This window comes from Chionomys nivalis, chromosome 1, assembly GCF_950005125.1.
Source record: "Chionomys nivalis chromosome 1, mChiNiv1.1, whole genome shotgun sequence".
In the NCBI taxonomy this organism is placed as follows: Eukaryota; Metazoa; Chordata; class Mammalia; order Rodentia; family Cricetidae; genus Chionomys; species Chionomys nivalis.
This window is the reverse complement of record NC_080086.1, coordinates 140,961,697-140,974,120: the sequence shown is the minus strand read 5'-3', so window position 1 is coordinate 140,974,120 and position 12,424 is coordinate 140,961,697. Positions and strand designations below refer to the sequence as shown.

At 41.7% G+C, this 12,424-nt stretch overlaps 1 pseudogene; it reads right to left on the bottom strand.

Annotated features, from left to right (window-relative positions):
- Window positions 1–5,321: 5,321 nt before the first annotated feature.
- On the bottom strand, window positions 5,322–6,421 carry LOC130886243 (cyclic AMP-dependent transcription factor ATF-4-like; annotated as a pseudogene).
- Window positions 6,422–12,424: the final 6,003 nt, after the last annotated feature.

Genomic DNA, 12,424 nt, shown 5'->3' with positions numbered 1-12,424 from the left:
TCTGACGAACGTTTGCTACTTCTGGGCTCACTCATGGGGCTTTGTTCCGGTGTTGGGAACTGGGGAGTGTGATGGTGGCATCTGCCCAGGAGATAATGCTGCAGCCATAGCTGCCAGGGTAATTCCTTCCAAAGTGTTACTGTCTCACTTTTAAGTTTACAGTGTCTTCAAGTCAACTTCTGTGCGTAGAGGAAGCTGATAGACAATGATCTTTTTCTCCTTGCTCTCTGGTGGTTCTGGTGGTTCCTTGACAACCACTTATTTTTTTTAATTTAGAAATGTTTTATTGAAATGTAGCAGACTCAAGGGAAAAACCACAGACATCACAAGCATCAGTATCAATATCATAATGGTTATGTGATCTCTGCTTAGGGCATGTGAAAGAATGTCAGTGCCCAGAAGCTGTGCCCATCCCTGGAGGGGTTTACTAGCAGGAGTTTGGGATAAGTAGACTGACTTTTCCTGCCTTACATTCTTTCCGTGGCCTTGCTGGCGGCTTGGTGGTGGGGCTTGAATCCAGGTCGTCGGGCACACTGGCCCCCACTGCCAGTCTAGAAGTTGAATGCGTAGATTCACATGGCGTATACTCTCAATGTCTAGATGGTTTTCACATCATCTCTTATACCCATGCTGCCTGCATACGTGCAGAGATAGATCATTTTCATTGTTGGGTCATGCTTAAAAGATGAAGTGTCAATTTGTTTATCCATTCTTGTGTTGATAAAGTTTGGCTGTTTTAGCTTTTGACAACTTCAAATAATATCAGTGCATACACCTTTGGGTACATACTGGTGCACACACGTGGTCCAGCTGCACTCCTAGTCAGAAGAATGTATAAACGAAGTCTGAGAGGCCAGTTTTCCCTTCACTCGCACAGGATGTCCATCTGCTATCGGTTCACGTGGCATTGCCACTGTTTTACACTTGGCTATTCCTGTGGGCACACAGCAGCACAGCGTGTAAAAGCAGCGGTTTTAATGGTTGTGGTCATTCCTGTGTTGAATAATGGAAACCGAATATATTTCCTGCAGTCCTGGGGCTATGCCCCAGGCCTCCTGCATGGTAGGTAAGCACTCTCCCATTGACTGAGAACTCTGGCTTTTTATGTGATTACTTGATAGTCAAATAGTCCCTTCTGGGAGCTCCTACTCAGTTTTCTGTCTGCCTGCTCTCTCACAGTATTGTGTAGATTCGGGGTGTTAGTGTTTCCTGGACATGAGGTCAGTGACCCTTACTGCTTTCCCTGACTTGCTGCTTACATTCTTTCTGCCCCTTCTCCCCCCAAGTTTTCTGAGTCTTGGAGGGAGTGATGGAGATGTTCCATTTATAGAGGATACATTGTGTGTGTGTGTGTGTGTGTGTGTTACAAATGTTTAAACTACCCTCCTCCATACGTTTTCATGGATGTTATATTAATATAATATTATACCTGTACACATCACATTGTGCAAAGAACTCTTAGGGTTATTCTCCTCCGGCTGAGACTCTGTCTGCTGTGGCCTGAGTCTCTCTTTCACCAGGATGATCCTCAGACTGGTCAGCTCAGTCATCTTAGTGTTTCTAATCACGCTGCACCGTTACTGCCTAAGGTGCAAGCATTCATGGGCTCTAGCGACCGTTTCATAGTTCTGGGGCCTCGTTTTGGTCTTTTCTTAGTCATTGGTTTCATAGGGAGCCTGTGGACTTTTGATTTTCATCCTATTAGTTATTTGTCTCTCCTGTGCTTTAAAATTGTTGTAATTTTATTGTACGTGTTTATATCTGATGTTGTAAGTTTTCAATAATGCCATTTTTAGGGTGGTTCTGGACTTTCCCAGTGTGCATTTCCTTATAGATCAGAATCACCTTGGAAATTTTCCCCAAATCAGTGACCAATATTTTGGTTGAAAGCCCATTGTATCTTTAGAACCATTTTCACAAGTCCAAGTTCAGTTTTCTGACAGTTTCATACCTGTGCACAGTGTTTGTGTCATTTTCCTCCCTCCTTCCTTCTCGCCTCTCCAACAGCTCCCTCCAATCACTCCCACATCCTAGGTTTCTTCTTTAATTTTTATTTATATATATATATATATATATCTCATATAATATATCCTGATTACAGTTTTCCTTCTCTCTACTCTTCCCAGGTCCTCCCCACATCCCCTCCCATCCAGATCCACTCTGTTTTTTTTTGACTCTCATCAAAAAACAAATAGACTTCTAAGGGATAAAAATAATAAAATAAAATAAAATAAGAGGAAACAGAAACTAACACATCTGAACAGGACAAAACAAACAAAGAGAAGGAAAGGAGTCCAGGAAAAGGCATGAGAAACAGTTACAAACAGAGACCCACTCCTCCGCACACTCAGGAATCCTGTGAAACCCTGCACCAGAAGACATGGTATTTATACAAAGGACCTGTAAGGAAAATGAGAGGGGAAGAGAGAAATAATATAAAATAAAAACTAAAACGTTAAGATAAAACCAAAGAAAGGAAGAAAGAAAGAAAGGAAGGAAGGAAGAAAGAAAGAGCTTTGACATGAAATTACGAGACTTGGAGCCTCCAAAATTGCGTTTGTCTTCTGTTGGCATCCACTGCTGGGCATGCGGCCTGTCTTTGAGAGCACTTTGTTTCCCCAACGAGACTCCGTTGGAGAAAACTAAGGTTTCATTTTCAAGTGGTTATCAATTAGAGATAGCTTTTGGGTCAGGGAATGGATGTGCATCCATGTCTCCTTTCACCAAGTGCAGGCCCAGTGCAGGCTGCCTTGTCTCTGTGAGTTCCTGTGTGCATTGCTCCTGCTGTTTTAGAAGGCCTTGATTTCGTGGTGCCCTCTGTCCCCTCTGACACTTATACTCTTTTTGCCTCCTCTTGCACAGAGTTTCCTGAGCCTTGAGTAGAGGATTTAATGGTGACATCTCTTTAAGGACTGAGTGTTCCAAGGTTTCTTACTCTGAACATTGTTTGGCTGTGTATTTACGTGCTTTCCTCATCTGATGCAGGAGGAAGCTTCTCTTATGATGGTTGAGCATGGTTCTGACTCATGAGTGTAGCAGAATGTCATGAGGAGTCATTTTTATCGTCAGGTTCTTCCAGTAGAACAGTATTTGGTTTTCCCCTAGGTCACTGGGCTATCTAGTTTCAGATTCTTGGTCATCCAAACAGTTTTGGGAATGGATTTTATCTCATAGAGTGAATCTTAACTCAAATCAGACATTGGTTGATTACTCTCACAGGCTTGTGCCTTCATTACCCTGGCATATCTTGCAGTTAGGACACTATTGTAGATCAAGGGTTTGTGGCTGTGTGATATTGATATTTCTCCTTTGATTGTGTGTAGAGTACCTTCCTATACCAAAGATGTTAGCACATAAGGATGAAGGTTACAGCTAGGTAAAGTTTGACATTTTGTGTTCAATGAGTTGTACAGGTGCTGTCTTCAATAATAAGACCTTGCCATCACTTTATGGAAAGCAGTCTATAGCCTTGTCAACATCCTGGGTTGTTTGGTGTTTCCATGGAACCCCTTTGGCCAACAACGCAATTAGATGTAACCTATTCTTGGTAATGGAAGCATCTGATGACAAGAGATATCCAATTAAGAATCCGTTTCTCCCATTATTTGGCAATATCATTTACATCACCCTCACATATGTATATATTTTATGAAGCTTCTACCGCATTATGTTTCCATACTATCCCTCATATGGCCCTTAATTTTAACTGTCTCTCCTCATATTTTCTCTCTTCCCCCCCTCTTCCCTCCTCTCCCACTTGATCCTCTTGCTCCAGTACCCCCATTCATTCATTTTCTATTCTATTTCCCCCTAGGCAAATCTATCTATACCCCCTAGTCCTACTCTATTCTTAACCTCTGTGCTTCTATGGACTGTAGCTTGGTTATCACCGACTTAAACAGCCCCTGAAATCTTTTAACAGGAGAATTTCAATTAATTATCCCGGTGGTACTCATCAACTGATTTTCATTTAATATTTCCTCACCATGTCTTATAGCTATCTAAGAAGAAATAGCTTCTATTAAATTTGGTATTGATGTTTATATCTTTAATATTTTGGAAATGTTATTATATTTAGTAATTTTCGATTCCAATCCTTACTTCTCTAAGGAGATAAAATTAAGTGTTCCATAAAAACCACCACGCTATATTTACAAATTACCTGTACTTTAAAAATGTTTTTTTCTCTGCATCATCATGTCATGTGCAAATAAACACTTATTAAAATGGAAAATTTAGCCGGGCAGTGGTGGCGCACGCCTTTAATCCCAGCACTTGGGAGGCAGAGGCAGGCGGATGTCTGTGAGTTCGAGACCAGCCTGGTCTACAAGAGCTAGTTCCAGGACAGGCTCCAAAACCACAGAGAAACCCTGTCTCGAAAAGCCAAAAAAAAAAAAAAATAAAAAAATAAAATGGAAAATTTACAGTCAAAACAATACTATTAGACATTAGTCTATTCAACACTTTCCTGGTAGTACACAGACTCAAGAATTTTCTCATGCAGTTTAGTTTATCAGGCCTGTTAGTCCCGGTACTCCGACTGTTTCTGTGTCTTTAAAACTTACTTAGACCCTCATACTTCCCTCTGGCTTTGGTATAGTTCTGCATTTTTTGACTAACCTGGAATTATTTCCCTATGTCTTTGTTAATTCACTCATGATGGATCTTTTCTTGCTGAATTCGTTCAGTTTGCACTGTCTGAAGTGTCTTTCTATAATGTTTGAGAACATTTCCTGGTTGATCTCTGGAACATCCTTGCTGCTATAACTCTATAGTTGTCCTGATCACACTGTTTTCAAGAGAAATGAACGGTGTTTCTCACAGCTTCTTTGAAGAAAAAGTCTGCTTCCCCTATTGATATGTGAAACACATTTTTTTTTGTTTATGTCTTTTTCAACAATTTTGCCATGATTTTCAATTTTGCCTCAAAATTTCTTTCTTGGGGTCCAGGTTTCTTATTCATGTGGTTTGATGTTGCTGAGATACCTTAATATGGGAGCAGAACTGTAGACTCTGAAAAGTAGAAGCCACTTGGGCTTTATGGATGCCTTCAGTCTTGCTCCGTTTTCAAACATGAGGAAACTTGACTTGTTTTTATTTTATTTATTTTTCATTTTTTTTTTTTTTTTGGTTTTTTCGAGACAGGGTTTCTCTGTTGTTTTGGAGCCTGTCCTGGAACTAGCTCTGTAGACCAGGCTGGTCTCGAACTCACAGAGATCCGCCTGCCTCTGCCTCCCGAGTGCTGGGATTAAAGGCGTGCGCCACCACCGCCCGGCTTCATTTTTATTTTTTACTTTACTACAAAATAATTTATTACAGCAAGCACAGCTTCAGCACAAGACTATGTACAAGCACAAAGCACCCGGCTACCCTACTAGGGAACTCTCTTCTTCTCCCTTGCCTTACGGACCTCTTCTATCAAATCTTTCAGCTACTGGATCTCTTTGGCAAGAGAATCTGCCTTCTCTTTCAGAGCTTCGTTCTTCTTTTCTAGCTCTTTACACTCGCCAGTGAGGGCTTCCTGCTCAGCCTGCTTCTTCTGGCGGTATCTAGTGACTGCTGTCTTGTTTTGCTCCATTTTTTTTCAGCTTCTTATCCAACTTTTCAATTTTCACCTTAGCTGTCAAAGTAACTTCAGGGGGGTCATAAGGTTTAGGTTGGGGACACCCACGGGGAATACCTGGAGAGGGAACAATGTTTGGTGATCCCCTGGAGGTGGAAGGGCTATGCTGGGGAGAGCCCAGGTAGGACTCGGCTCATACAGATACCACTGTCATTATCTGAGGAGTGTCTTCATCCTTTACACACTGAGGGATTACAGTAATATAAGCAGCAGAGTCAGGCTTCCTGTCTTCTTCAGAGATATCAACTTCACTGCCTAGCTCTAAACTGAAGGAATGACCTGGAGTGGAAGACAGGACCCCTGGGGAACAGGGAAAAGGCTGCAAGAATGCAAAGGGGCAACCTGGTCGATTTTTGTTGCACTTTCTGGGAGATGGCCAATTGGGTTCACTGTCATAGGTTCCTTATTAGTCTTTTGGACTAGAAAGGCAAAGAGATCTCATATGTCATCCAACATGGCCAAAAGCTCATCTGGCATGGTTTCCGGATCATCGAAACGAAACAGAGCATCGAAGTCAAACTCTTTAAGATCCATTTTCTCCAACATCCAATCTGTTCCAGAGAAAGCATCTTCCTTGCCGGTGTCTGAGGCACTGACCAACCCATCCACAGCCAGCCATTCGGAGGAGCCCGCCTTAGCCTTGTCGCTGGAGAACCCATGAGGTTTGAAGTGCTTGGCCACCTCCAGGTGGTCATCTAAGAGACCTAGGCTTTCTTCAGCCCCCAAACCTGACTGGTCGAAGGGGGACATCAAGTTCCCCGTCAACACTTCGCTGTTCAGGAAGCTCATCTAGGTCATGTTGTAGGGCTTTGTTGGAATCGAAGAATGTGCTGAAATCGAAAGTATCTTTGTCCGTTACAGCAACGCTGCTGCTGGATTCCGTGAAGAGCGCCATGGCTTAAGCCGGTGGGGGCTGCCGCTGCAGAGCCTAGTGCTGCTGCCACCGCTGCAAAGGCCAATGCTGCGGCAGGAACTGCTGCCTCTAATACGCCATGGTGGCCGCAGACCCTGCGGGAGGGGGTGAGGAAAGGCGCAACAGCATACAGATCCGCATCTATTGGAGAGCAAGCAGAAATGGCCTTGACTTATTTTTAAAAATCAATGTCTGTGTTAAAGAAAAACAGAGCCAAAGCTTAACCAACTGAATAGCCAAGTAACTCAGGACCACAGCTTTCTGACAAAGCAGAGCAAACGAGGCAACTCTGCTACTATATGCATTTCTTCAAAAAGTCTAGAGGCAGTTTGTTAGTGCACGTGTGTGTGTGTGTGTGTGAGAGAGAGAGAGAGAGAGAGAGAGTGTCTGTGTGCCTTTCTTTGTCTTTTCTTCTTCTTTTTTTTTTTATTTGCTTGTCTGTTTTATTTGTTTCTGGTTCCATCCATTTACCTGTAATTTTTTTTAGCACCAGAATAATAATCCATTATAGCACAAATTCTAGTTGGTATTAATAATAAAAACTCAGAGTCAGACATTACGAATGAAAGCTGAAGGATCGAAGAAGCAGAGTGGCAGCCACGGGAGTTCTTACCTCTACCAGTGCTCAGACCAAAGGGTGATCCTGTCTCTACGAATCCTCAGACTGCATTCTCAGACTGAATCCTCAAACTGCATCTGTCTCCCCCAAACTTCAGACTGCATTGTTCCTGTCTCCTCCCACCTTATACTCCTCTCTCCACCTATCCAAACTCTTTCCCTTTTCCTAGCCATACACCTCCCTGTCTCCACCTCCCTGGTGTTGGGATTAAAGGTGTGAGCCACTACTGCCTGACTCTGTTTCTCTTTGAGACTAGATCAATCTAGTGTACCCCATAGTAGCCTTGACTCATAGATATCCCTCTGCCTCTGCCTTCCAAGTTCTAGGATTAAAGATGTGTGCCATCACTGCCTGGCCTCAGTGGCTAACTAGTGTCTTAGCTCTGCACTCTGATTTTCAGGCAAGTTTTATTTGTTAGATTGCAAACAGAATACCACTACATTCCATTATGTGCAGTATTTCTACTGTCTGTACATTAGCTGAGGGATAAATAGGCTTTTTCCATCTCCTGGCTATTATGACCAGAGCAGCAATGAGTGTGGATTGGCAGGGCACTATATGGTAAGACAGAGTCTTTTGGATACGTGTCTAAGAGTAGTGTGGCTGAATTGTGCGATAGATCTTTTTCTAGTTTTCTGAGGAAACTTCACACTGATTTCCATAGTGATAACACTACTTTGCACTCCCATCAAAGTCCAGTAGTGAGTAATTATTCACCCTTCCCACACCCAGGACAGCACTTTGTGTGTGTGTGCTTCCCCCATCCACTTCTTTGAGGGCTCCCACTGGGAGTCAACAAAGTCTGGCACATTAAGTTGGGGCAGGACCAAGTCCCTTGTCCCTGCATTAAAGCTGAGCATGGCATCCCTCCATAGGGAATGGACTCCCACAAGCTAGCTCGTGCACCAGGAGTAGATCCTGGTCCTGCTGCCAGGAACCCCTCAGGTAGGCCAAGTTCCACCACTATCACCCACATATGGGAAGCCTAGTTCAGTTACATGGAGTCTCCTCAGCTGTTGGTCTAGAGTTTATGAGTTTCCATGAGCTTGGTTCAGCTGTCTCTGTAGATTTCTCTATCATAATCTTGACCTCCCTTGCTCATGTATTCTCTCCTCCCTCTCTTTGATTGGATTCCTGGAGATCGACCTGGTGCTTTGTTGTGGATCTCCGCATGTGGTTCCATCAGTTGCTGGATGAAGGCTCTATGATGATAATTGGGGTATTTACTAATCTGATTAAGGGAAAACCAGTTCGGGCACCCTCTCCAGTATTGCTAAAAGTCTTAGCGAGGGTCATCCTTGCAGATTCATGGGAATTTCCCTAGCACTAGGTTTCCCATAACTCCATAGTAGCTCACTCTATAAAAATCTCTTTCATTGCTCTCCCACTCCAGCCCTCTCCCCCTTCGACCACCGCGTTCCCTTGTGTTCTCATCTCCCCTCCCCTCCCTTGTACTGTCTGCCCTCCCCCCTTGTTTACCCAAGAGAGCTAATCTAATTCCTTGTCCCAGAGAGATCCATGTGTCCTTCTTAGGGTCTTCCTTGTTACTTAGCTTCTCTGGAGCTGTGGATTGCAGCCTGGTTATCCTTTGTTTTACATCTACTATCTACTTATGAGTGAGTACATAAGACAGAATGGAAGCGTACAGAACAGGAGAAGATCTTCACCAACCCCACATCTGACAGAGGACTGATCTCCAAAATGTATAAAGAACTCAAGAAACTAGACATCAAAATACAAAATAATCCAATTAAAAAATGGGTCACAGAGCTAAAAGAAAATTCTCAGCAGAAGAATCTCAAGTGTCTGAAAGACATTTAAGCAATTGTTCAACATTCTTAATCATCAGGGAAATACAATTCAAAACAACTCTGAGCTATGAGTCTTACACCTGCTAGAAAGGGTAAGATCAAAAGTACTGAGGACAGGTTATGTTGGAAAGGAGGTCAGGGGAACACTCCTCCATTGTTGGTGGGAGTGCAAACTTATACAGCTACTTTGGAAATCAGTATGGTGGCTTCTCAGAAAGTTGAGAATCAATCTATCTCAAGACCCAGCAATACCACTCCTGGACATATACCCAAAGGATACTCTATCATACCACAACGACACTTGCTCAATGAAATACATAGCAGCTTTACTCGTAATAGTCAGAACCTGGAAACAAGCTAAATGCCCTTCAACTGAAGAATGGATAAAGAAAAGGTGGTACATTTATACAATGGAGTATTACTCAACTGTAAAAAAAAATTATAAAATTTACAGGCAAATGGATGGAAATACATATTCTTAACCATTCTGCATTCTGACTGGTATAAGAAGAAATCTCAAAGTTGTTTTAATTTGCATTTCCCTGATGGCTAACAATATTGAACATTTAAAAAAGCATTTCTTAGTCATTTGTATTATAGTTTAAGAACTATTTGCTCAGTGTTTTGCTCCAGTTATTAATTTAGCTGTTTGATTCTTGATTTTTGGTTTTAGTTGTCTCTTCTAGATATTAGCCCTCTGTCAGATGTATAGCTGATAAATGTTTTTCCTATTCTGTAGGCTGCCTCTTCACTCAAATGATGGAATTCTTTACAGAGATTTTTTAGTTTTAGTTTTGTGGACTCATTTGTCAGTTGTTGGTTTTAATGCCTGTGCTACCAGATCCTGTTCAGAAAACCCTTTCTTAGGCCTATAAGTTCAAGCATAGGCTCTCTTTTCTCCTCTTACATTGAAGTAATTGATTCATTTGAAGTTCAGTTTTGTGAAGGGTGAGAGATGAGGATCTAACTTCATTATCTATGTGTAGATGTCCAGTTTGATCAGCACTATTTGTTGAAGATTATGTCTTTATTCCAATGTATATTTTTGGCCTCTTTGCCAAAACTCAGATATTTGTAGGGCATGGACTTGTGTGTGGGTCCTCAAATCTGTTGCACTGATCGGTGTGTCTGTTTTTATGTCAGTACCATGTTGTTTTCAGTGTTATTGCTGTATGTGCCATATAACTTACAATTACAGATGGTCATGCCTCCAGCAGTTCTTTTATTGCCCAGGCTTGTTTTGACTGTCTTGTATTTATTTGTGTTTCCATATAAAATTTAAAATTGCTTTTTTTCAATTTTGTGGAAGAATTACCTTGAAATATTTATGGGAATTGTGTTGACTCTGTAATTGCTTTTGGTAGGTCACTTTCACAGTATTAATCTTACCAATTTTTTAGCATGGGAAAGCTTTCCATCTTCATGTATTCATTCTCTTTGTTTCTTTCTTAAATGCTATAAAGTTTTTATTATGCAGATCTCTCATTTCCTTAGTTAAATTTAGTCCATTTTTTTTTAGGACATTGTGAATAGGATTGCTTCTCTGCTTTCTCCCAGGTCATGTTTGTTATTGGTGTCAATTCTGACAGGCCAGCCTTCATATGTGGCTTGGTCTTTTTTGTTTGCAGCTTTCAATATTTGTCTTTGTTCTGTACATTTAGTGTTTTGAGTTTTATAGGATAGGAGTTTCCTTTCTGACTCTGTCTGTTTGTGTCTATTTGGTGTTCTGTATGCTTTTGACCCATGATAAGCATTATTTTATTTAGATTTGGAAAAATTTTCTCTTATGATTTCTATCTTATTCATGTTTCTAATTACTTTGATAAGTACCATGATCTAAAGCAACTTGGAGATGAAAGTAGTTTTGTTTTGTTTTTTGTTTTTTTTTTCCCTTTTTTTCTTACTTGTTACAGGTCACAGTCCATTAAGGGAATCCAAGGCAGGAACCTGGACACAATAATGGAAGCAGAGGCCACTGAAGAATGTTGCTAATAAGACTGATCTCTATGGCTTGCTCTGCTTGCTTTATTTTTATTTAAAATTTTTTTATTCCTTTTACATACCAACCACAGTTCCCCCTTCTTCCCCTCCTTTCACTTACTACACACCTTCCCCCATCTTCCCCCAATCAACTTCTCAGAGAGGGTAAGGCCTCCTATGGGGAGTCAACTAAATCTAGCATATCCAGTTGAGGCAGGACCAAGTGCCTCCCCACCCCGCCTCTTCAAGGCTGAGTAAGGTATCCTACAAAGGGAATGGGCTCCAAAAACCCAATTTATGCAATATGGATAAATCTTGGTCCCATTGTAAATGGTCCCACAAACAAACCAAACCATACAATTGTCACTCACACTGAAAGGGTCTAGTTTGGTCCCAAGTAGACTCCCCCACTGTCAGTACAAAGTCCATGAGCTCCTACTACCTTGGGTCAACTGTCTCTCTGGGTTTCCCCATAATGATGCTGACCCTCTTGTTCACATAATCCCTCTTCCATCTCTTTAACTGGACTCCTGGAGTTAGGCCCAGTGATTGACGGTGGATCTCTTCATCTGCTTCCATCAGTGACTGGGTGAAGCTCTCTGATGACAATTAGGGGAGTCACCTATCTGATTACAGGAGATGGCCAGTTCAGGCACCCTCTCTACTATTGCTGGGAGTCTTAGCTGGGGTCATCCTTGTGGATTCTTGGCATTTTCCCTAGCACCAGGTTTCTCCCTAACCCCATATTGCTCCGCTCTATCTTTATATATTTTGGAGATTAGTCCTCTGTCTGATATGGGGTTGGGGAAGATCTTTTCCCATTCAGTAGGCTGCCTTTTTGTCTTATTGACTGTGTCGTTTGCTTTACAGAAGCTTCTCAGTTTCAGGAGGTCCCATTTATTTGTTGTTGCTCTCAGTTTCTATGCTACTAGTGTTATATTTAGGAAGTGGTCTCCTGTGCCCATGCATTGAAGGCTACTTCCCACTTTCTCTTCTATCAGATTCAGTGTGGTTGGCTTTATGTTGAGGTCTTTGATCCTTTTGGACTTGAGTTTTGGGCATGGTGATAAATATGGATCTATTTTCATTCTTCTACATGCTGACATCCAGTACCATTTGTTGAAGATGTTTTCTTTTTTCTATTGTACAATTTTGGTTTCTTTGTCAAAAATCAGGTGTTCATAGGTATGTGGATTAATATCCGGGTCTTTGATTCAATTCCATTGGTCAACCTTTCTGTTTTTATGCCAATACCAAGGTGTTTTCATTACTGTAACTCTGTAATAGAGCTTGATGTCAAGGATGGTGGTACCTCTGGAAGTTCCTTTATTGTATAGAATTGTTTGGGCTATTCTGGGTTTTTTGTTTTTTTTTACATAAAGTTGAATATTGTTCTGTTAAGGTCTGTGAAGAATTGTGTTGGGATTTTGAGGGGGATTGAATTGAATATGTAGATTGCTTTTGGTAGGATTGCCATT